Here is a 23,496-nt window from a genome sequence, read left to right on the forward strand (position 1 = left end):
CCCCAAAGCCTGGACGAGGTCCACTGAGGACAAAGCTTTTTGGTGGATAAACTCCTGGGCCATTTCAAAAAAGTTGAAGGTTGCATTGGTCAACATCAAAATTGCAAAACATCTATGACTCTCTAGCCTTGGATATTTACTTGCACACCTCCCAAAGCTTGAAAGAGTTCCACTTTGGTCAAAGCTGCTTGGTGGATAAACTCATAGCTCTTTCATCCAACCCAAGCACCTAAAGAAACACATAATACAAATGCTTGCATGGTATATATCCAAGCTTCTTAATCTCTCGCTTCTAAAAACCTCTCACGTACACCGCAAAAAATCAGACAGCGTGATCGAGTAAGTTACCCCTTTGCCAATGACCCCAATGTAGAATATATGTGACTCATTCCATGAAATTATTACTTCTTTCACCAGTTCTACTGACATGGTCCTTCTCAAGTCAATCTTGCATTGGAAATCTTTGTTCAACTTAGATCTCCACTTAACAGCTTTGCCCTCTCAATATTTTGGGTGAAAAGCACTAGGTACTCTTCTTGGAGCACGAGTGTCCTTGCCATTTTTTAAACCCTGTGCTATGTCACAAAGCACAAATTCACAATCTTGTAGATGATTCTCTTCTTGCAAAGTCAATGTTGTTCCCTCTTCCATGGGCCATACTCAGTGTGTTGCTCCAAGAGGTCCCACAACCATCTCATGTACATTCCATGTATGCATGTTACTAGTATTGCAAAACTAAATTAATCCTTCTCTAACTCCACCTGGATTTGAGTTTGAGCTAGGATATTTCCTACGTCCCCAAAAGCAAGGGACTGGCACTCCATTCTTTACCTCACTCTAAAGAATTCTCATTTATGAATCGACCACATCAATTTCTCTGATCACCTCCAAAGCATGTGACCTTGGACCCCGACTTTGTTCGTCTTATTGCCCACATACTCTTGGCTATTCTCATCTCAGGCCAAGAATTGGTTAGAGCATGAGCTTCATCTCTTCACTGTCAAGAACCACCAATCTCAACAGTTTTTGTGAAAAATTCAGGCATGTGGCTATCCTCATCAACAAATATAGGTCTCTTTTTTCTATTGCTCTTCTCTCTTGTGGGATGTCTATTCATTTTAGGACTATTGAAACCCATTTCCTCCATTGAAACATTAGCATAATCGACAAGGTTCTTTGCAGTTGATGCAGCAGAAGCACAATGCATAAAGCACCCTACCAAGTTTTCTAAACTGGATATGCATATATTTTACACTTTGTAGTACTCCATAGACATGTCTACCAAGTTTTCTAAACCGGGTCCCACAAATGTAGGAACACCTTTAAGATATGCATTATATTTTACACTTTGTATTACTTCCATAGACATGTCCACACCAGTTGCCTTGTACAAGTTGAGATTTTCCTTATAGGTGATGGATGCTTGCATGCTTTGTCTCTGAAAGATTTGTGTTAGGGATAAAAATACCGGCTTCATCTTGGGACACAAAGTTTCCCCCCAATGTGACACTCTTACATCCCACCAAGACAACCATGTTTTTAAACAAGGAATCTCATCATGAATAGCATGACCAACATTCCAGAAGTGACGTAGCTCTCCCTTGAAAATGTCAGCTTGATTCTATGAAGGAGCACATTTCCACTTGCGGCATAGGATTTTGTGCTCTTCTTGAGATGAAGGACAAATACACTTGGTTGAGTGTCGTATCATGGATTGCTCCCAATGAAAAGCACAAGATCTTTCTTTCCTAGGTGTGACTTTTTTGGCATCTCCAAAATAAATTGTGCAAACTGCAATCCAATTAGCTTTGGCTTCATTAGTCATAAAGCCTCTGAACTCTGGCTTTTCAAAATTTTCATCCTTGACAACCTTATTAAGAATTTTCCAAAATTCAATTTGAGAAGAAAACTTGTTCTCTACTATGAACTCACAAGTAAAAATGATCATTAACTCTTGCACAAACGGGTCATAGACATGTGCTCACATGGTTCGCCATCCATTTACACGATGAACATGATCAAAGTGGATCCACATATTTTCAAGGTTACCGTTTGGCCTCATTCTATTAACCAAATCAACCCTATTAATAGGACCTTTCACATACATTTTGAAAACATGTGGTTGTTGATCTCTCCCAATTTATCCTAGAAGAAGCACACTTTGTATGTAAGGATATTTGATTTTACTCTTAAGGTCAAGAACAGCCTCCAAACCTTTAGCAAAAATTTTCTTTGATGTCTTTGAAATCTCCAAAATTCTTTCAAATTTTTGTTTATCTGATAATGGGGTGATTGTATCCACAAAGGTGGGAAATTCATCATCACCCATGGAAATTGAGATAGGCTCACCTTCAGCAACTAATTTATCCATAATAATGTCATGTGTTGTCATGATGTCCATCTACTTTGTAGTTGTGAATGGTTCTAGGGTAGCATGTTTCTTCAAGCAATGCATCAATTTCAACCTCTGATGCTCTATTTTTTCCTTCTCTACAAGGATGTTTGTGTTCACCCAAGTGAAGAACACATCTGGTGGCATACAACTTATCTCTTGGCGAACAATAGTAGATAACAATAGGACAAATGGCAACACATTTTGGAGCCTGAGAGCAATGCATACAACTTAAAGATCCATATTCTTGAGATATTAGCCCACATGGTGGAGATTTTTCTAATCAACCTTTCCATTGAACTTTATTACACATCTTGAGCCCATTGTAGTATGGGCAGTCAACATTTATACGTCTGAGATGCCCAAAACATCTACTAAATCTCACAGCACCCATAAACGAATCTGAACTACAAGTGACATGTTCTGTCCACAAGTGACCATCATGTTGTTGTTCCATCCCAGCCATCCCAGATGAATTACCAGGAGCTGGAAGCTTATAACCGGCATATCCATCATAATGAGTAGGCAAATTACTCACTTTGAAAATCTCTCTAATCCGACTAAGTGACTGAAGCAAACTACTTTGTTTACAATGCTTGGATCGTTTTAATTGCACTAGTGATGGGTTCAAAGGCTTCATCCAATTTTGAATCTAAGCGGATAGGAGCTTCACAAGTACCAACACCAAGATTGGTTACGCGAACTTTGTAGAACTAAGAGTATTCATGATCTAGAAAAGAACCCTCTCCCCTTGTGCTTATTGGGATCTCTTCCAACTTCACGTGATCACCTGGTAATGTCAAAGGATGTAGAGTAAATAATGCTTCCCCGAGCATAAAGTGTCTTTTGTTTGATATTAGTTGTACAAAGCTCAATATTCCTTTTATCTGACATGATAACAAGCTTCTGTGTTCTGGAAGGTCCATAAACAGTAATGTGTCTAGACATTGTCGTGCACACGAACTTTTGAAAAGGCCACGTATGAGTATTTTTAACCACCCAAAAAAAATCACAAGCTTGTCAAGAATATATTTTGCTTGTGTGAGAAGTTAATACAAACCATTGCCCATCAATGCTGCATAATAAAGCTTTAATATATACTTAAAGGATATGTTTTAAGACCCATATTTAGCACAAGAGATTTTACTCATGATATTTCCTGATCCTTGATACTCCAAGATACCAAGTTTAAATTTATTATTATTTAAGGAGAATTTTAAAGTTGGTTTGTTCTTTAATCATCCCCTTACTATTAAAACCTTAAAATCACTTTGAAAAAGCACTGAGAGTTGTAAAACAACCAATAATGTGAATCTGAGGCTACAAGAGGTGAAAGATATGGTAGACCGCCCTGCACCACTAGCCTCTACCCACGCAACACTGAGGTCATCTCCCTATCATCCTCCCCCTCCTTCTCATCGAGGTTGGATTTTCCTATGAGAGGTACGCCTGCTAATATCTTCACTATATCACTATTTGTGTGAATAGGCCTCTTTCAATAGAGCTGAACACATCTGTGCCGGCGCAGATGCCTTCAACAAGAATGATGTGCCTCAAGACCTTAATTAAATGGTGATTAAATATGCCAAAACCAACTGTGTAACAACTAATGGCATTGTGACACAAAATCTGGAAGAGGTCCACTCAATTGGTTCCCTTTCAGAGACAAGGTTTGGAGCTTCTTCATCATGCTTATACCAAAAGGGATGCTTCCTTTGAATTTGTTGTTGTCCAGCTTGAGCCTCAAGAGATCTGGGAAACTTTCAAGCGTTATCTCTTAAATGAAACGATGTGTAGATAGAATGTATGTGAAACAGCCTGTCAGAGCCTAAATTCATTCATTGGAAAACATTTCAATGGTTTGCATTTAAGGCCAAAAAGTAATAATGCTTTGAAAGCAACACTAGCTAAACCCATCTACGTCGGCGAAGATCTATTCGGGCAAAATTTTGTGTTTGATATGATGCCCTTAGAACCTACAGACTCTGCATTTTTCCCTGGTTATTTTTCACTCCAACGTAATCTAAAATGCCCAGGACATGTAATGCTTACTGAGGGATCTGCGCCATCCCTTGAGACATAATAAAACTTTATCTATGTTTCCTATATTTGTAGATCCTTGAAGCCTTGGTTGGTCTTAGTTAGCATTGATAGGCAACTCCTTAGATTTATTGATCACATTGGTTTAAAATTTTAGGCACCTTAGCAAAGGTTTTCATGGAAATGGTGTTGTAATGCTTGCTGAGGGTTTTGCGCCCACGTAGATCACTTGAGACCTTATAAAACTTTATATATTTTGTTTATTTGCATCGTTTTTAGGGTAACCTTGGTTGAACTTATTTAGCATTGGCTGGAAACTTCATGACTTATTGATCACATTAGTGAAAATATCAAGCACAATGGAAGGACTTTTCCATGGAAATGATGCACTATATGAGTTGTTTTTAAATATTTGAACTGATTGTATATTTTACTCATGGGATTTTGTGAGGTGTCTTGAGGACTATCATGTTTTCTTTGAAATTTTGTTTACTATGTAAATGAGATTCTGGCCTTTTTTTAGCTCAATAAGTCTTTCAACATGATAAGTATATTGCTTGTGATAATTTCTTTGTTTGTGTACAACTTTTTGGCCAGCCCAAGATCTTGAGGTCATTCTGGCAGGAGGGTGTTCAACTCCTTGCCAATTGGAACATATGACTCCGCAGACCAAATCAACTCTGCTTTGGAGTCAAAAAAATGGGAGTAGGACAGGATCTTCCTGAAGAAGATTGTCTTCACAGATGGGAAAAGTGCTCTCTACATGATGTGGATCCCATTTTGGTGGCTAAAGAAATTAACTTGCAGATTGTGCCATGGGAAATAAGAGATGGATTTCTACAGCCATTGGGCCAAAATATGAAGCCAATGCATTTACACGAAAAGGTGCATATATTTTGGCTTCTACTAGAATCTTCAGCTGCTTTGAGTGTCCTCCTATTCCACTTTACCGTCTCTATCCAAGGCTTGAGGGACGATTTATGTGGTTTGAAGTCTACCTTTGCGAAAGAGGGCTAGATGTAAAAACAAAAGGGTATTTCATTGTTTCCTTGTAGACATGTCAGAGAGAGGAAAGAATGGTCGCATGTGAGAAAATAATTTCTATTTTGTCTTTCAATGATTTTTGTTTTTTAAGTTATTATGCATTTGATCATATGATCTGATTCAGATGAGGTGACAAAGGAGTGGGATACACTTTGGGTAGAGGTCAACGACGAGTTTGCAATGGAGTTACAAAATACGCCTAGGTTGTTAGGTTTTGTGGGGCATATGTTCTATGTTTGGGAGGGAAACCATAGAACAATGGCATGGACTCAAGCAATAAAAGAAAATATTTTTCCATGAAAAGATAAGCAATGCATTTTTCTTTGTACAATTATTGATCCCACCAAATCTCTTAAGATAACTTTACTCAGTAGCCTTCAGAAAATGAACTTGTAAGTGCTCTTTATAACTTTTAGGATTATTGGAAACTTATTTTTATATTCAAGTCAATTCAAAGTTTTAAGTTCTTTGTTTGGGTGTTGCTAGTATGAATTCCCATTCTCTTGTTACTACACATCTTCGGGATGAGATTGTAAATTTGTCTCACATTTGTGTTGCCGATCCTGATGTTTACCTAAAATCTCTACCCAAAAAGGACAAGAAGTTGATTGCTGATGTCAAAAAATACTATTCTAAGGGGCAAGAACTTTGGTATCCACTAACAGATAAATATCTTACACGACTTCTCTATGATATATGTGCAATGCTTTCTATCTCTTTTGTATTGAATGCCATGCAATCTATCTCTTTCATTCAGGGTGCCATGCAACTTTCATGGACCATTTATTATTTACTTATTGTGATAGGTGCAAATGACCAAGGAATATAACACAAGGGTGGATCAGCTTCCTCATGAGAGTTTGCATGATGAGGATTGAAAGAAAAAGCATGATAAAATATATCATGATCTCACTACAAAGTACATTGATAAGATTGGATAGGTATTCTTTCTTGTTTGTAAGTTTTGTTGTGAGAGTGGTATGGTTTAATGAAATATTTTTGAGGTCGTTGTTTTTTGGTGTTTAAAGCTTCTTCACATTTTGGACCCACACTTCGGTTTGGATTGGCTAGCAACATTTTTGTCGTTGAAATGGAGCCATGGAAGCTGGGCAACATTGGAGAAGATCAACTTGATTGTTGTTTTGGATGCTCCAATACAAACAAGATGTTGTGATTGTCTCTTCTAGAGGCAGATAATCTAACTAGAGCTACATATGGCATCAAAAAGGGAGACCTTGTTTATAGAATGTAAGTCTTATCATACTACTAACTTCTGATGCTTTGAAGAAAGTATTGAATGGTTCTTCAATTTGTTTTTTGGTGGGCTCAAGCTGTCTTCATCAGGAGAGCCTCTCGGCTGGGGTCTTTGATAGAGCATCACAATTTGTGATGGATATGTATGGCACATGTGGAGACGTAGTATTGTCGCTTGATTGTACTCTAATGTTCTACTTTGAGGATATAAAACTTGAGGCTAGGCCTTATCTCTTTCCTTTGGAGGTGTCTTTGGCAATGAGAACAAAAGATGTTGATAAACAAGACCAAAAAAAGATTGACACTTTGCGTATGGCTTCTCAGAGATTGACATACAGGTACTTTTGTTATCATATTGCAATGTAATTTATTTATTTATAGATGTGCACAAATAATGTATTCCTTATGTGTGTTGTCAAGATTCTTGTCCTTTTTGGTGTCTTGAAAGATTCTTCTTTTGATTCCACTACTTGCTAGAAAGGGGACACAATTGAACATACCAGATTCTTGCATGTATTTGAAGGATTTACATAAGCTTTCTACATGGAAGATTTAAGCTTGTCCTTGGTGGATTGAAATAGAGAAAGGCCACGTGCTAGCTCATGAGAGAGACCTTAGAGATTCCATTCCTAGAGATGGAGTTTTTTATGCCATTGGAGCTTCTTTTGTGCCAGCTTCATTGGGTGTTATAGGTTTAGGGCTTCCACGAAGCCTAGCAATATGACCAACAGATTCATCTTGAGGTATAGAAGGAAATTTATATTTGCATATTTTGTCTTGAAATGTATAAAATTTATATTTTAAAAGTATTTTCATTGGGAAGGGTTGTCTTAAAAAGGGAAGGAAGATGTAGCAGACACTACTACAAATGTTTTGATGAAGGAAGCTAGTCCATCCTCACATGGTTGTACTACCACCCGTACTTACGATACACATTGTAGTTGATATTCAATTGCAGTGATCTTTTGTCTAAATTTGAATGTTTTTCTCATATATTTGTGGGTCTTCTTGATTGTGTCGTGTCTTTTCCTTTGATTACCCAAATAATATCACGATGCATGGTCAGACTAGTCCCGATCTTGATCAATGTTTTGTTGTCAATGGAGATTACATTGCCATTTTTGGAGATTTTTCATTGGGAGTTAGGTCTTCATCTTGGGCTTTGATTCATAAGCATATTCTCAAGGCCTACCTAAGTGATTTGTTTATAGGCAAAGTGGAAATTCAGTTGCATGGACTATAGATTTTACTTTCCTAGACCTTCCATATGGAGGTTTGGTTAGTGGCTATGGTGTCAATCCCATGTGGGATAGGATCATAGAGGATCATGTTCATGGAGGAATTCATCTTGCATGGAACACCTTATCGGACTCGGGATGCTTGTTGATGCTGTAGTCTTTCACCACTTTAAAGTATGTATTTGGAGTTCACATTTAAAAGTCATTAACTACTCATGTGGTGATTTTAATTTCAGGTGATTCACTTCGATGGGTGGAGAGATTCATCATTGATTCAGACATGCAGATTTATCGACGAAGTGGTACTTCATCCATACTCCCTTTGGCTTCATGGAGACAGGAGGAGACAAAGTTGACGTGACCCCTATTTTTTATTTGTAGTTATCATATACTTTTATTTAAGTTGTGTACCTTTTCCAGAATATAACATTTCTTCTATTGTCTATTTTTTGTTTGAGACCTTGATGTTGTACATGGTGCATCGACGAGGTCCAACACCACCCGTTTACATAGCTGAGAGTATGCCTTGTTTTCAAGCAGTTGGCATGAGGCCTATAGATTCTATCATGCAACACTCTATCCTAGATACTTCGATATCCATTTTTGGCATTGGGGTGCCTTGGCGTGGATCATTGCAACGGAGCTCTATATTTTTGGGTGCTTTTGTAGAGATGTTGTGTCGGAGCAAAGGCATCTACCTAGAGTGTGGGTGCGAAACTACACTTGTGTTGGTGGCATGTGCGGCTTTGGGGCGAGTGTGTGGTTTGTTGGACTCTGATGATAGCATTGTTACAAGTCTTTTGCAGCCTATTTTCCGTAGCAAAAAGCGGAGTAGAGAGGAGGCCCTGGTTCCTATTGATTTGGAGGATGAGGATGAAAGGCCTATGGGTGCGAACCTTTCGATGACTAGCGAGACTCACATCCCATAGCTAAAATGTTTATACACTTTTAGATACTCTATGTGTGTTTTGATTTTCCTATTTCATGATGTGTTTAATGATCTCTAAGTATGTCTTGGTTTAATATTTCATAGATGGTTGTGAAGGATCTCATTATACTAATTGGTTAGTTTATTTTTTTATTTTTTTTGTGAAGTATATTTCCCATGTACATTGAAACAGAAGCGAGACAAATGACATCAGATAATCGCTTTGATTTGCAACTTCTCGATAAACCTCACATTCGCAATATATTTGTTGACGATGAGTGTGACTTTTCATAGAAGGATTTTTTCTTCATAGAAGATTCGATGTGCAAATTTTGTAATATACTCTTCTTGCTAATTTTTCAATGTAAAATTATTGTTCGCCTCAAGGTCAAAAGATTAATGGTCTCACCTTTGGAGACATTATATATGTCAGTTTTGTCACAATGTGTTGTGTTAAAAAATTAAATACCAAGGATTGCATTTCAAAGAGGTTCTCTTTGCTTTCAAACTTGCTCATTTTTTTAGATCTAAGTATGTCTTTGTTTTAATATTGCATAGATGGTTTGGTCTAGGACTACTTGTGCCTTGTTGTCAGCTGATGGAATGCCTGGGATGGGGGCAAATCTTGGCCATCGGTAAGTAAAAGACCTCAGAATGACAAGAGTATGGACCTTGGATACCAAGGTTGTGGAGGCGGGGTGATAGGGGTGGCTGCTTTAATAGCCATTGTAATTATGATCCCGGGATGTTGTCATGGCTCAACCTGAGCATGACAAAACCTTGTAATTTTTTGGGCTCCTCAATATAATCTACTCACAATTGTGAGTTTTGCTAAAGAAAAATATTGCATAGATGGTTGTGAAGGATCTCACATGTAGATGTAGAGTATCAAATAAATTTTTTTGCAATGTGCTCTTTTCGTAAATTTTGCAATGTAAAATTCCAGTGTGTCTCAAAGTGAACCAATTAAGATGGCATTTAAAAGAGGTTCTCTATGCTTTCAAACTCGCCTGATTTTTTTAATCGCTTGAAATATTTCACTTGCCTTCTCGCGATACTCGAAACATTGCAGCATATTCAAACCCGGTTAGAGGAACTGCCTAGACCTCTCTTGTTAGGAAAAAACAAGGGGGTGAAAATTTCACTGCAAGCTCCTGATGTTGTCCCAAATCCAGCTAGGCAATCCCGCAAACCCAACCCAACCGGCGGATGGATCTCTTGAAGGGATTCTGTTAAGTCAAACACTGGCTCCCATGGCACCACATAAATAGTAATCATGTTCAATACAAGGGTCCTTTATCCAGTATTTTTGGCACATTGGAGACCTCTTTGAATCCAACAAAACAAAAACTAGAGGTATTTTCAGCTGCTCCTCCATACCCTAAAATTTGTGATCCCTGAAACCATTGAATCAGCTCGTAGCTATTCATGACTCTCCCACTGAATCCAGCAAACACAACGTAAGCTTAGCTTGCATAGCTAGCTACTTTTTTATAAGAGCTGCCAGAATTTCCACAGTAATAGCCTCTGCGATCTCCACCTGCTCTGCGACGCCAGAGACTTCTTTAAAGCACTAAAGTCCCAATCTGCCAGTGTGTCTACTGCATTCAGTCTGTGAGGAAGTTCTTTTGTTGCCATTTGGATCAAGTCCCATCTCTGTGTTGACTTCTTTGGGCTCTTGTTTGAGTCGAGCCTTTACATTCTTTAGTTTTCCACGGCTTCCATAACCTGATGACTCGCTCGATGTGACTTTAGCATAGTCCTTAGAGTCCAGACCCTTTAGAATGCTTGCGAATGAGATGTGTGGTCTAAGAGATGTAGAGCCAATTGCCACCTTGTTTCCATTCGCACAGATTGGTTCCTAAGGCTCACAAGCCTTGAGGGTCTTTACTTCAAAGTTAGTTCCTTGCATCGCAAGGTCAATCATTTTTTATTTTTCCTTAGCAAAGGTGACTTTTCCAGATGATAAATCTTTGTCAACCCCCATGATCGGGCCCTTTGACGAAGCAACACCTTTCATTACAGCATCAATTGGTGGTCGCAAGGCTGACCCATCCCCTTCTTCCATCGAAACAATTTCTTCAATTAACGCCACTTTCTTATCTGCGAGCATTTGTAAGAACTTGATAATGTCTTCCTCCATGGGCAGATTCTCAACCTCCATTATCATCATCGTGAAGGAGCGGTGGAAAAATAACACAAGAGCAAGGCCTTGTGCGAGCGGGCTAGGGCAAGACCAAGGTTGGACTCTAAGCTTACAAACCCAAGGGCGATGAAGAGCTCCCACACCCTCTATATCTCTCTCTCTCTCTCTTTGAAGCGAACTTAATCACGCTAAAAAAGGTTGCCCCAAAAGAAATTATGGGCGCGCATAATAGGATAAAGTAGGCGCTCAAAATTACCGACGCTCAAAAGTAAGGGATAGTTGTCATCGTTCCGTGAGCGCTCACGATGAGGCGGGTTTGGAACTACAAGTTGTAGGCACGAAGGGGCGCCCTAAGGCTCTTTCTGGTTGCTCGCGTGTTGACTAGGGTAAGAGAGCCAGTTTAGAGACGAAATTTTTTGACCCCCAGGTTAGATACATATCCACCCCCAATTTAGAGGCAAGAAATTTGGCATATTCCAAGAATCTTGCTTATGTGTCTTGTTGTGATTTGCTGAAAAGTGTACCATTACTGGGTCTTGAGTGTCTCTAATGCTTCAAAATGCCTCAAAAGATGAATTGTCTCAAATGGAGCATTCAAATAAAATCTAAAAAATATTAATTTTGTTATCATTTGATTCACCTTTTCATGAGGAATCTCGTGCAATGCGTAAATATTGAAAATGATTAGATTTGCAAAATCCCCCCTAAAAACATCACGTTTCCACAAAACGCCTCTAAACTGGCTCCCTTACCCCTAAGGGCAGATAAGCCCACCCAAGAGGGACGAGTGGCGATGAAGATACTATCAGACACACCCACTCCCGCACGCACACACACACACACACACACACCTGGTAGCCCCAAGCGAGTGAAAAGCAGCCTTACTCAGCCCTGCGAGTATAGTCAACACTGAAGAGCAACTTCTCTGACACCCGCCATTGTTGCATACCTACTTGCTAAATCTATCTAAATGGCTCTAAGTTGCATTTCATTAATTAATTTGTCAAGGATATTCTCCTACACCTTAACCATTAAACCTAGCCCCTCAGTTAAACCCGATGCACACGCTCACCTGCTCTGCTTCGCAAGCCAACCCCGCGTCCCCCCCCCCCCCTCTTTCCGACATCGCCTCTGTTGCAGAGAGACTTTTGTGACCCCCTGTTCCCCAAGCGGAGTTGCTGCAAGAACAGCCAAGACTGCAACATGCTCTAATTCTCCCTCCTACGACATAGCGAAGCCTCAAGAGTACGCAGACGATTGTTCTCAAGCTCACGAAGCAGAGAGAGAGAGAGAGATGCTGTCGGCGCATCTCGAGGCTTGTTTCTGAGCGGCCTCGCGCCAGAGATTGCCTTCGCACCTGCGCCACTGTGAGAAGCCCACCCTCGCCCGCCCCTGTTCCTTCGGCTCCGTGCTACACCCTCCATCATGACGTCTGTCGTCAAAACACGCCGCCTTTGTCTCCACGTGCCAACCCACCCAGCCAAAATATATTTTTAATGTCCAAAATACCCATCAAATTTCAAAAATTTGACGGGCATTTTGGTGATTTCGACAAATTACTAGGGGTATTTGAGCAATTTTTCCAAAAAAAAAAAGAGCACACTTCAGTTTTTTTCGGTTTTTAGGTGAAATTTTGAAGCTTTTGTCGGCAATCACACTAAAATTTTTGGAAATATATTGGCTTTCTTCAAGGCAAGCTCAAAATCTAACCGACATACCAGGATTTCAATTGATTCAAATACCCAAAAAAAATAAGAGCACACTTCAGGTTTTCTCGGTTTTTAGGTGAAATTTTGAAGCTTTTGTCGGCAATCACACTAGAATTTTTGGAAATATATCGGCTTTCTTCAAGGCAAGCTCAAAATCTAACCAACATATCAGGATTTCAACTGATTAAAATACATTGGAGCTGTCTTCTCCATGTCAAGACGCGTCAGGACCCTCTCCCTGTCTTCTCCACGTGCCATGCTCAATGCCCATATGACCCAATCCCCCCCACCCCCATTTCCACTTGGTCTAGCTTTTACCCTAATTTTCACAAAAGTATCTCCAAAGATTCCTACAAAAGGAAATGAAAAGAACGTTTTGGCGACCTACCTACTACTTTGAAGTCAAAAGAAATTTCCCTCACAAAGAGAATCTTTTTGCCTTCAATAAGATCGTGGACCCACAACCACACTTAAGGAAAAAGAGATTGGCCCCATGAGAGCATTTGTTTGGGTGAAATAAGGCCTAGGAGCCGTGGCCTCAAGGGAAAAACTATTGCCCTCATATGAGGCAATGTTAGCTTAACTTAATGCTAGTTTTGTATTTGGGCAATAAAATTGGCTTGAAGCACTAAAGTGGCTGATGCCAAATTTATTTTTCATATGAGACCAGAACTTTAGAAAACTTCTTGAACATCATTTTTTGTTTTTTTGTAGCAACACGGACATTCTTGCTCGCCTGATACAATGAGCATCCATGACTCCTATCAGGGTCTCCTAGCCGTATTTGGACCCATGACCCAGTTCATGAAGGATAAATGCTCAACAAACCAAGCTAGGTTCTTTGGACACTTCTCTAACATCAATTTTAACTATAACAAGAGAGAGGGGGGGGTGGGGGGGTGGGGTGTGTTAGTAATTGTGCTCAAGTGATTGATTGTGGTCTCTGTTATCATTTGCATGTGTCTTAATTTTCATTGCCTTAGTGCAAGAGGTGTGGGTGTGCATTTCTAATCAACGTACCAAACTGTGTATGCTCATTTTCCATCTAGTTGTAGCCAGTTGATATGATAAGATAAGCGTTCTGCCTAGTATGTAGTTTAAGAACCAATGACATTACTTCATGAAGGGACCTCCTATCAAGGCTTAACATGAGCCACACCCTCATAGATACTCTACCCCTCCCTTCTCAAGCTCATCTTCCAAGTGAGAGAGTACCTCATCTTCTTGATTGCAACCAGTCATGGGTCCTCCATAGTACTTGCTTTGGTGAGATCCCCCTCTTTTGGATTCCCCTCAATGATGGGAATGCTCTTTGGTCATTCATTATCTGTATTGTATTATTCACAATTGGGTTACTTCACGTGTTACAAATTGAGAGAGAGAGAGAGAGAGAGAGAGAGAGAGAGAATCTTTCATTACTACATCCTATTGGTTTTTGCAAGATTTTGCAATATACTTGGAGCCAAGAATTCCTTTTGAAGGTTTTCATGTATTCTTTTTGGTTCTACTATATTCTTCAGTAGGCTTCGCTAGAAAAAACTTGCTTGATGTTTGGAAAAACTCTGAAGGAACACACTAAGGATTATGTCTCTCAACATAGAGCACAACGCCTCTTAGAAACTACCTAACAAATATAAGGATGCATTTACCAAAAAAATCCATGTCTACCATTCAATGCAACATTGCATTGATATGGTCCTTAGTAGCAAAGTTGTAACTAAGCTTCCTTGTAGAATAATTCATACAAAATCCATGGAGGCACAGTAACAACTACTCATCAAATTAAGCAGTGGGTTTATTAGACCTAGTTCCTTGCCATGGGTAGCACCAATTCTATCGATTAATAAAAAGAAATCTCTATGTGATTGTGTGTAGACCACTTTGCCTTGAATGAAGTCACTTTTGAACAAGTACCCTCTCACAGGGGTGGATGATCTGTTTGATAAGTTTAAGGGAGAAAAGAATTTTTCTAAGATAGATATATACTCTAGATACCATCAAGTATGCATACAATTGGCTGATATCCAAAAAAGCTACCTTCTGTGCATGCCCAATATGAGTTTCTAGTTGTGACTAACTTGCCAGCCACCTTGTGACAACAATGGATGACGTGGTAAAATATTTGTCATTGTTTTCCTAGGTGACTGTTAGCAGTAAACTAACACGGATACCATTTTTCGGAGTTTTCATTGTAAAACACTTATTATTTTGATAAATCGAGAGTATTGTAACTCCTATCTTCTCGGATAAACTTTGTAATTAATGAGCCGGGGCTACAAGCTTCCAGATTGTATCAACCTGTCATTACCCATCTTTGGTAAAACTCCCATATTATTAGTTTTGACCACCAAAAATCTTGGCTAAGGTATAAAAGCCAATTTTTGTAAGTTATTATGAAGTTTTGGATAATGAAATACACAGCGTGAGCTAGCGGCGCTCACTCCTCTCCTTCTCGCACTTCCTATTCCCTCTCCAGTTGTCACATTGCAGTCACGTTTGTTGCATTGCAACCGCAGGTAAGAGCTCTACGCATTGACGTAAGCAGTTCACAGTAATTCGTAGTTTTTGGCATCGTCGACCCGTGGCCTAATTTCATCATAACAAGTAATTTACACTTTCAAATCAAAAACTAAGCATAGGCGGGGTATTGGGGAATCATTGCTAAGCATTTAGATGCATTCTGGGTCGAAAACGACTAGGTCAAAAATCCACTGCTGTTAATAATTGCGATTTTGGAAACTGACCTAAAGTGGGATTTGAGACCATAAACATGTGTGCTTAGGTCTTATAAACATGTCCTAGAAGTTTTGTTACGTTTGGATGTCATTTGATGCTGTAACGGATGTGATTTGTTTGTCGATGAGCGATTGGCTTTTTGGTGATTTCAATCACTTGAGTGTAGCTTGAGTTAGATGCAAGTTGTTAGTTTTTTTTCAAGAGATTGACAACCTCTTGTAGCCTCTATGCACTAGGCGAGTCAGCTTCGTCCCATGGATTGACAATTTAATCGTGGTTCTCGCTAATAGTGCAATAAGATAGGATGGTGAGGTTAGACATGTGTCCCACATTTGGTGCCGTTGCTGTGGATCGAAGAGACCTAAACTAGGGAAAAACACGAGCATCTTGTGAAATTGTCTTTTAACTTCCTTTAGGTTCACCTAAAGTTAAACTTTTTCTTTAAAATCACATAGCTTAAGAGTGTCGTCTTTTGCTGTGTAGAGGTAGCTTGGAAGTAATTGTACTTGCTGAGTGCCTTTAGAATTGTAGGATTGTAAAAATAGATTAGGATTTTGAGGATGATTGGTAGACGTAACAAGTCTTAAGACCAATGCTCAGAAAATCATAAAAGACAAGAAAACGAGTGTTTGTGGACACTTTCCACAAACCCATTGCATGAGAATCTAGGACTAGGGTAAGTAGGATCTGAGATGGATTTCAGAACATTGCTCTCTCTAAAAGAATCAAGTGTGAGTTGTTATTGGAAGTTGCAGAATTTCACGTCTATGGCTAGAAATAGCACGAAAAGACTTGAAACCACTCAATCCGACTAGAGAGTAAGCTTAGAAATTGTCTGAACCAGTTGGTAAGCTCAAGGGCATTCGAGAAATTTCAAGAGTTGACCAAAACTGAAAATTTACTTTTTCTTGACATTTTAGGCCAAAATAAGTTTTGACTTGATTCATATGCTTAAAATAGCTCATGTAAAGACTGTCTTTGAAAAATTTTCAAAAAAGTGTTCATTTCAAGCCTGAAGTTAATAATCGTGATTATTAACTTTTAGCTCAGATTTGACCAAGGTCATATCCTTGACTCATTTCATGTGTACAAACAGCTTTTGTAAAGGCACAAAAGATTTGGATCACCAAACTGGCCAAAGAGTGGGTAAAAACTAAAGTCTGTACTGACTTTTTGAATCTTGAGTGTAAATTGGGAAAAAATTTGTCCAAACTTGATGAAATTTGATTCATAGGCTTATATTGATGTGATAAACATGTGTACATGCTCAGTTGACCAAAAAGATGCAAAAAGTTGTCAGTTGTAAATAATCGCAATTATTTACATCTGCCCCATTTTTTAACTTTTTTGACCAAGTCAGCATACCACTAGTAGCCCACAAACGAAATTTGGTAAGATTTGGATCACTGGATTGGAAATTGTGATCAAATTTGCAAAGTTAGTCTGCAGACAGAAAATTGATGACCATTTGACCAAAAATTGTCCAAACTTGATGAAATTTGGCTAGTGACCTTAACTTGAGGTGCTTAACAAATCTGTGCAAAGTTGAGATAAAAATTTACAAAAAAAATAGCTAGAGTAAATAATCGTGATTATTTACATTCACTCCAAAACTTAAAAATTTTGCACATTTGAGTGTACCACAGGGTCAAGCATATCAAGTAGACCCCGCAAATTAATTTTGGTGAAAATTGGATCACAAAAGTGAGATTTAAGCCACATTCTTGAAATCAGAGTCTGCGGACACAAAATAGTTGATAAACTTGATCAGATTGTATCCAAACTTGTTGAAACTTATCCAGGGACTTTAGCAAGTTGTATACTTGCCAAACCAATCCAAAAAGTGCAAAAAACTAGCAAAAATAAATAATTGTGATTATTTACTACTGCTAACCAGGGACATCAGTTTTGACTTTTGAACTTGTAAAGTGTTAGACCAGCATAATACAAAGCCACTGTGCAATTTTGGGTTCAATCGGATCCGAATTGGTGCATGTTCACTCAGTTTCCACGTTGCAGATTAAACCTTTGATTTTTTGCTAAAGTCGAATTTGAAAGTCAAATTTTGACTCACATAGCTCGATTTGAAGTGATACACATAGACCAATCACGAGAGTTAGCAAAAATTCTACTCTCTTTATAGAAGAATAGCTAACTTGATCAAATTTGTACAGGAATCAGGTTGCAGACGAGGAATCGGTAGCTTGATAGAAAGTTGCAATTGAATCAAGTGGAAATTGACGACAAGTCGATCCAAAGGTGAGTACTCTATCCAGGGCTTCATAAGTCTATATGAACCTTAGATCTGGTCGTGTACTAAGAAATACCATGGAGCTCAGGTTTACATGGACCCTAACGAGAAGTATGCTATTCGCATTGATGACCATGGTATTGAGTTCGAAGAAGAGATTAGGGCAAACAAACAAGGAAAAATGTACATGGACAGAAATGAAACTCAGTATGTACAAGTCAAAAACCCTAATGTGATAGATAAATAGGGGTTAGAAGTAAACACCATAATCCCAAATATGTCAGCAAAAGAAGGACCTCCAGCTTTAGAATTCGAGGGATACGATCAAGTAGATTTGGAGCCTTTGAAACGGCTTAGTACGGATAATCCTAGGATCGGAGTCTATTGTTAGGAGGATAAAAACATAAAAGATCTTTTCTGGACTTCGCATGCCAAATCAAGACAACTAACGGCCATGAAGATCATCTATATCTTCAATATCAAAGATAAGGGGTCAGCACACCTACTAACCTACATGTTTAGGTATTGTTATAGCAACAACTTTGTTATGATGACTCCTGAGGAGGTAGAACAAACCCAATACCAAGGGTATTCTGTACGGGACTGGATATTGGGACAAGGACCAGAAACAATTGCAAGAGATGAACACCGTGAGAGATCATCTGAGAGTAATGTAAAGAAACCAGAAACCACCTCATCACATAGAAAACCGGGTGACACTAAGGCCATTCCAGGGCTACATGAGTCACTATTTCCAACAGACTGGTTTGCAAGACTCGAAACAGGACCAACTGCCAGGAGACCAGGAGTTGAACCAAACAGACGTATTAGACATGCTAATTTTCAAAAATGGGTCAGAAAATACAATGGATCAAGGGATCCATACGACCACTTAGCAAGCTTTAAGCAAGTGCTAAGAGCAGAACATATATTCGATTTCCATACTCAATTCGAGGGGTTTGGAATGACATTAGAAGGAAAATCATTGACATGGTTCCAAAACATTCCAGCAAGGTCAATCATGGACTTGAGCACATTAGCTCAAGGATTTGTAGCTGCTTGTTCCAAAAATGGGGATCAAACATAATACGATAGCTCAAATCTATAGCTTTAAACAGAAACATGGCGAGTCTGTTAGAGATTGTGCAACTCAAATGAAACAATACATTGCTAGATGACCAGGGCTAGAGATACCTGTAGAAGAACGACTCGTATCATTGTTTCTAGAGGGACTATGATGACTCCTGAGGAGGTAGATTAAACCAAATACCAAGGGTATTCCATATGGGATCGGATATTGGGACAAGGACCCAAAAAAATTCCAAGAGATGAACACCGTGAGAGATCATCTGAGAGTAATGTGAAGAAACCAGAAACCACCTCATCACGTAGAAAACCGGGTGACACTAAGGTTAGTCCAGGGCTACATGAGTCACTATTTTCAACAGACTGGTTTGAAGGACTCAGAACAGGACCAACTGCCAGAAGACTTGGAGTTGAACCAAACAGACACGTCAGACGAGCTGATTTTCAGAAATGGGTCAAAAAATACAGGGGATCAGGGGATCCATATGACCACATAGCAAGCTTTAAGCAAGTGCTAAGAGTAGAACAAATATTCAATTTCCATACTCAATTCGAGGGGTTTGGAATGACATTAGAAGGAAAAGCATTGACATGGTTCCAAAACATTCCACCAAGGTCAATCATGGACTTGAACACGTTAGCTCAAGGATTTGTAGCTGCTTGTTCCAAAACGGAGATCAAACATAATACAGTAGCTCAAATCTACAGCTTTAAACAGAAACATGGTGAGTATGTTAGGGATTGTGCAACTCGAATGAAACAATACATTGCCAGATGCCCAGGGCTAGAGATACCTGCAAAAGAACGACTTGTATCTTTGTTTCTAGAGGGACTGCTAAACAAAGAACTTCATGCTATATTCTATAGTAAAAAGCATACAACCCTAGAAGAGAGTGTGTCAGATGCTATTGACTTAGGAGACAATTGTGATATTTTCAACAAAGAAGATGCCCCTAAGGATAATCAAAGCGAGAAGATAGCATCCACCAAACCAACACAAGTGGGAACGGCTGCTGCCACACCACTTTGAGCTATAGAAGATATGCTTAAAAGGATGAACTACATGATGAACAACATGCAAAAAGCACCTATGAGAGGACGGATATCTCCACAAGGACAACCAATTAGTCCACAAAAATGGTGTGCAATCGAGTGAATGGACCAACCATGAGACCCACGAGTGTTATTTTAGACCAAAGTATGATGGGAATGTTCATTATGTGCCCATGAGGCCACAAGGACAACCCATGTACAGATATCACCCTAATATGGCCCCCAGGGAGGTCACCTAAGTAAAATGTAACCTATCACGTGAGTTCAACAGAAGGGTATTTTAAGTTCTAGAAACTTATAGAAATATATATACAGAAGGAAATTATTATTTTTAATTTAAAAAAAACTTATAGATTTTAAAAGAAAAGGGTACATTATATTCCTAACATAATTTACAGATAAGGGGTTTTGCAATCATGTCTTAAACGCACGTGATATGATAGTTTTACACATAGAGAACCCCCCCAGATATAGCCCAAGCTCAAAGACCACCAATGGGTATGGAAAGACCTCAACCTGTGTTGGGACAACAACCTCCGTATTCAGGACATAATGCAGTGTCTGTAAAGTACATGCACTCTGAAGGAGTCATAGATAAACAAGCATTAGTGCCTATTACACCCTATGCGGAGCCTATTCCATCTACAGTAATGGTAGAAGGAGATTGGTATAATTCACATCCACCACCAATGGAAAAAATTTTGACTTATGCTCCACCAGAGCTCGCACCAATGTATTATGTAGCTAATCAAGGTGTCATACCTCCCATGGTAAGATCCATGCTAAAGCCAAGAACAGGAAACTGTCATTACTGTGGTGCTGATGATCATAGAAAAAATGAATTTCCAGAGCCTGACAAAAACCTCAAACCAGTTGAAGCCTATTGCATACAATGTTGCAAAAAGGGAGGACAATTTTTGGAAGATTGTCCTAAAAATCCTTTGGACTAGGGTAAAACCGTAGTAAATGTAGTCCAAGTGATACCTAGTAGCTCATCAGAGAGTGAACCGATTGTTCCAATCAAGGTTATTACTAGATCCCAGACCAAGAAAAAGAAGCACGACTCCTCAAATGATTCGGAAAATACAAAAGTTTCCTCTCAAAGAATCAAGAGGAGCAGAAGCAAAAGATGTCAGATGAGAAAACAAAAACAATGGGTTGAAATCGAGGAGAAAGCAAAAAAGCTATTCTAGGAAAAGTTGAAAGAAACTGGAAGTGAATTCAAGGAAACAACTGTGAAATCTAGAGTTGATAAAATTTTTTAGCCTATTAATGCCGCCTTGGAAGCCTACCAAGCAGGACTTAAAGTAGGCCAAAACATGGAAAACAAATGGAAAAACTATCCTTCTTCATACATGGAAGTAGCTAAGCAGGAAGCTTATCAAAATTTGGTAAGAATCATGCAAGAAATGCTAGAAAAATAAAAACCCAAGCTTGAAAGTATCACAAAACTTGAGCAGCTTGTGGTAAGATACACTAAAGAAAAATACGATGTGGTGGCAGAACCCCACCTTGAAACAAAAGAACCAGAACTTATAATGCCGGACAACGAAGATGCCTTAGAAGAAATTCCATTCGTAGAGGAAGACTGGCCAGGACACTTGTGGAAAAAAGTTAGAGAGATTAATGATGGGAGCCTAACTCTAAAGTCAGCTCCTATAGAGGAATTTTGGTTGGATAACCTACCTTCTCATATAAACATGGATGTACAATCCTTGTATGGGGATTGCGGATCTGAAGCTTTAGGAATATTGAAACCATTGTCACTATTTCCAACAGACTGGTTTGTAGGACTCGAAACAAGACCAACTGCCAGGAGACCAGGAGTTGAACCAAACCAACGTGTCAGCAGACATGCTGATTTTCAAAAATGGGTAAGAACATACAATGGGTCAAGGGATCCATACGACCACTTAGCAAGATTTAAGCAAGTGCTAAGAGCAGAACATATATTCGATTTCCATACTCAATTCGAGGGGTTTGGAATGACATTAGAAGGAAAATCATAGACATGATTCCAAAACATTCCACCAAGGTCAATCATGGACTTGAGCACATTAGCTCAAGGATTTGTAGCTCCTTGTTCCAAAACGGGGATCAAACATAATACGGTAGCTCAAATCTACAGCTTTAAACAGAAACATGGCGAGTCTGTTAGGGATTGCGCAACTCAAATGAAACAATACATTGCCAGATGCCCAGGGCTAGAGATACCTGCAGAACAACAATTGGTATCATTGTTTCTAGAGGGACTTCTAAACAAAGAACTGCATTCTATACTCTATAGTAGAAAGCATACAACCCTAGAAGAGTGTGTGTCAAATGCTATTGACCTAGGAGACAATTGTAATATTTTTAACAAAGAAGATGTCCCTAAGGATAACCAAAGCGAGTAAACAGCATCCACTAAACCAGTACAAGTGGGAACGACTGCTGCAGCACCACTTTCAGCCATAGAAGATATGCTCAAAAGGATGAACGACATGATGAACAACATGCAAAAACCACCTATGAGGCTACCAGGACAAGGTATACGTCAACAGGGACAACCAATTAGGCCACAAAAATGGTGTGCAATTGAGGGTAAATGGATCAACCATGAGACCCACGAGTGCTACTTCAGACCAAAGTATGATGGGAATGTTCATTATGTGCCCATCAGGCCACAAGGACAACCCATGTGCAGATATCAGCCTAACATGGACCAAGCTCAAAGACCACCAATGGGTATGGAAAGATCTCAACCTATGTTGGGTCAACAACCTCTGTACCCAGGACATAATGCAGTGCCTGTAAAGTACATGCACTCCGAAGGAGTCATAGATGAACAAGCATTAGTGCATGTTACACCCTATGCAGAGCCTAGTCCATATGCAGTAATGGTACAAGGAGATTGGTATAATTCACATCCACCGCCAATGGAAGAAACCTAACTTTTGCTCCACCAGAGCTCGCACCAATGTACTATGTAGCTAATCAAGGTGTCATACCTCCCATGGTAAGACCCATGATTAAGCCAAGAACGGGAAACTGTCACAATTGTGGTGCAGATGATCATTGGAAAAATGAATGTCCAGAGCCTGACAAAACCCTCAAGCTAGTTGAAGCCTATTTCATACAATGTTGCAAAAAGGGAGGACACTTTCCAGAAGATTGCCCTAAAAATCCTTTAAACAATGGTAAAATAGTAGTAAATGTAGTCAAAGTGATACCTAGTAGCTCATCAGAGAGTGAACGGATTGTTCCAATCAAGGTTATTACTAGAGCCTAGGCCAAGAAAAAGAAGCACAACTCCTCTAATGATTCTAAAAATACAAAATTTTCCTCTCAAAGGATCAAGCGAAGCAGAAGCAAAAGATATGAGATGAGAAAACAAAAACAACGGCTTGAAATCCCAGGAGAAAGCAAAAAATCTATTCCAAGAAAAGGTGAAAGAAACTGGAAGTGAAATCAAGGAAACAATCATGAAATCTGGAGGATCCATTTTGGTTGATAAAATTTTTGAGCCTATTAATGCCGCCTTGGAAGCCTACCAAGCAGGACTTAAAGTAGGCCAAAACATGGAAAACAAATGGGAAAACTATCCTTCTTCAGACATGCAAGCAGCTAAGCTGGAAGC

The 23,496-nt window shown here is 39.2% G+C and overlaps 1 long non-coding RNA gene across 1 annotated transcript; it reads left to right on the forward strand.

Annotated features, from left to right (window-relative positions):
* The first annotated feature begins 6,825 nt into the window (after nucleotides 1-6,825).
* Nucleotides 6,826-8,319, forward strand: LOC147431784 (uncharacterized). The gene is made up of 2 exons (XR_015185686.1): nucleotides 6,826-7,068; nucleotides 8,205-8,319. It is a non-coding gene; the product is annotated as an uncharacterized LOC147431784 (long non-coding RNA).
* Nucleotides 8,320-23,496: the final 15,177 nt, after the last annotated feature.

Source organism: Adiantum capillus-veneris, chromosome 21, assembly GCF_014529385.1.
Source record: "Adiantum capillus-veneris isolate H3 chromosome 21, ASM1452938v2, whole genome shotgun sequence".
NCBI lineage: Eukaryota > Viridiplantae > Streptophyta > Polypodiopsida > Polypodiales > Pteridaceae > Adiantum > Adiantum capillus-veneris.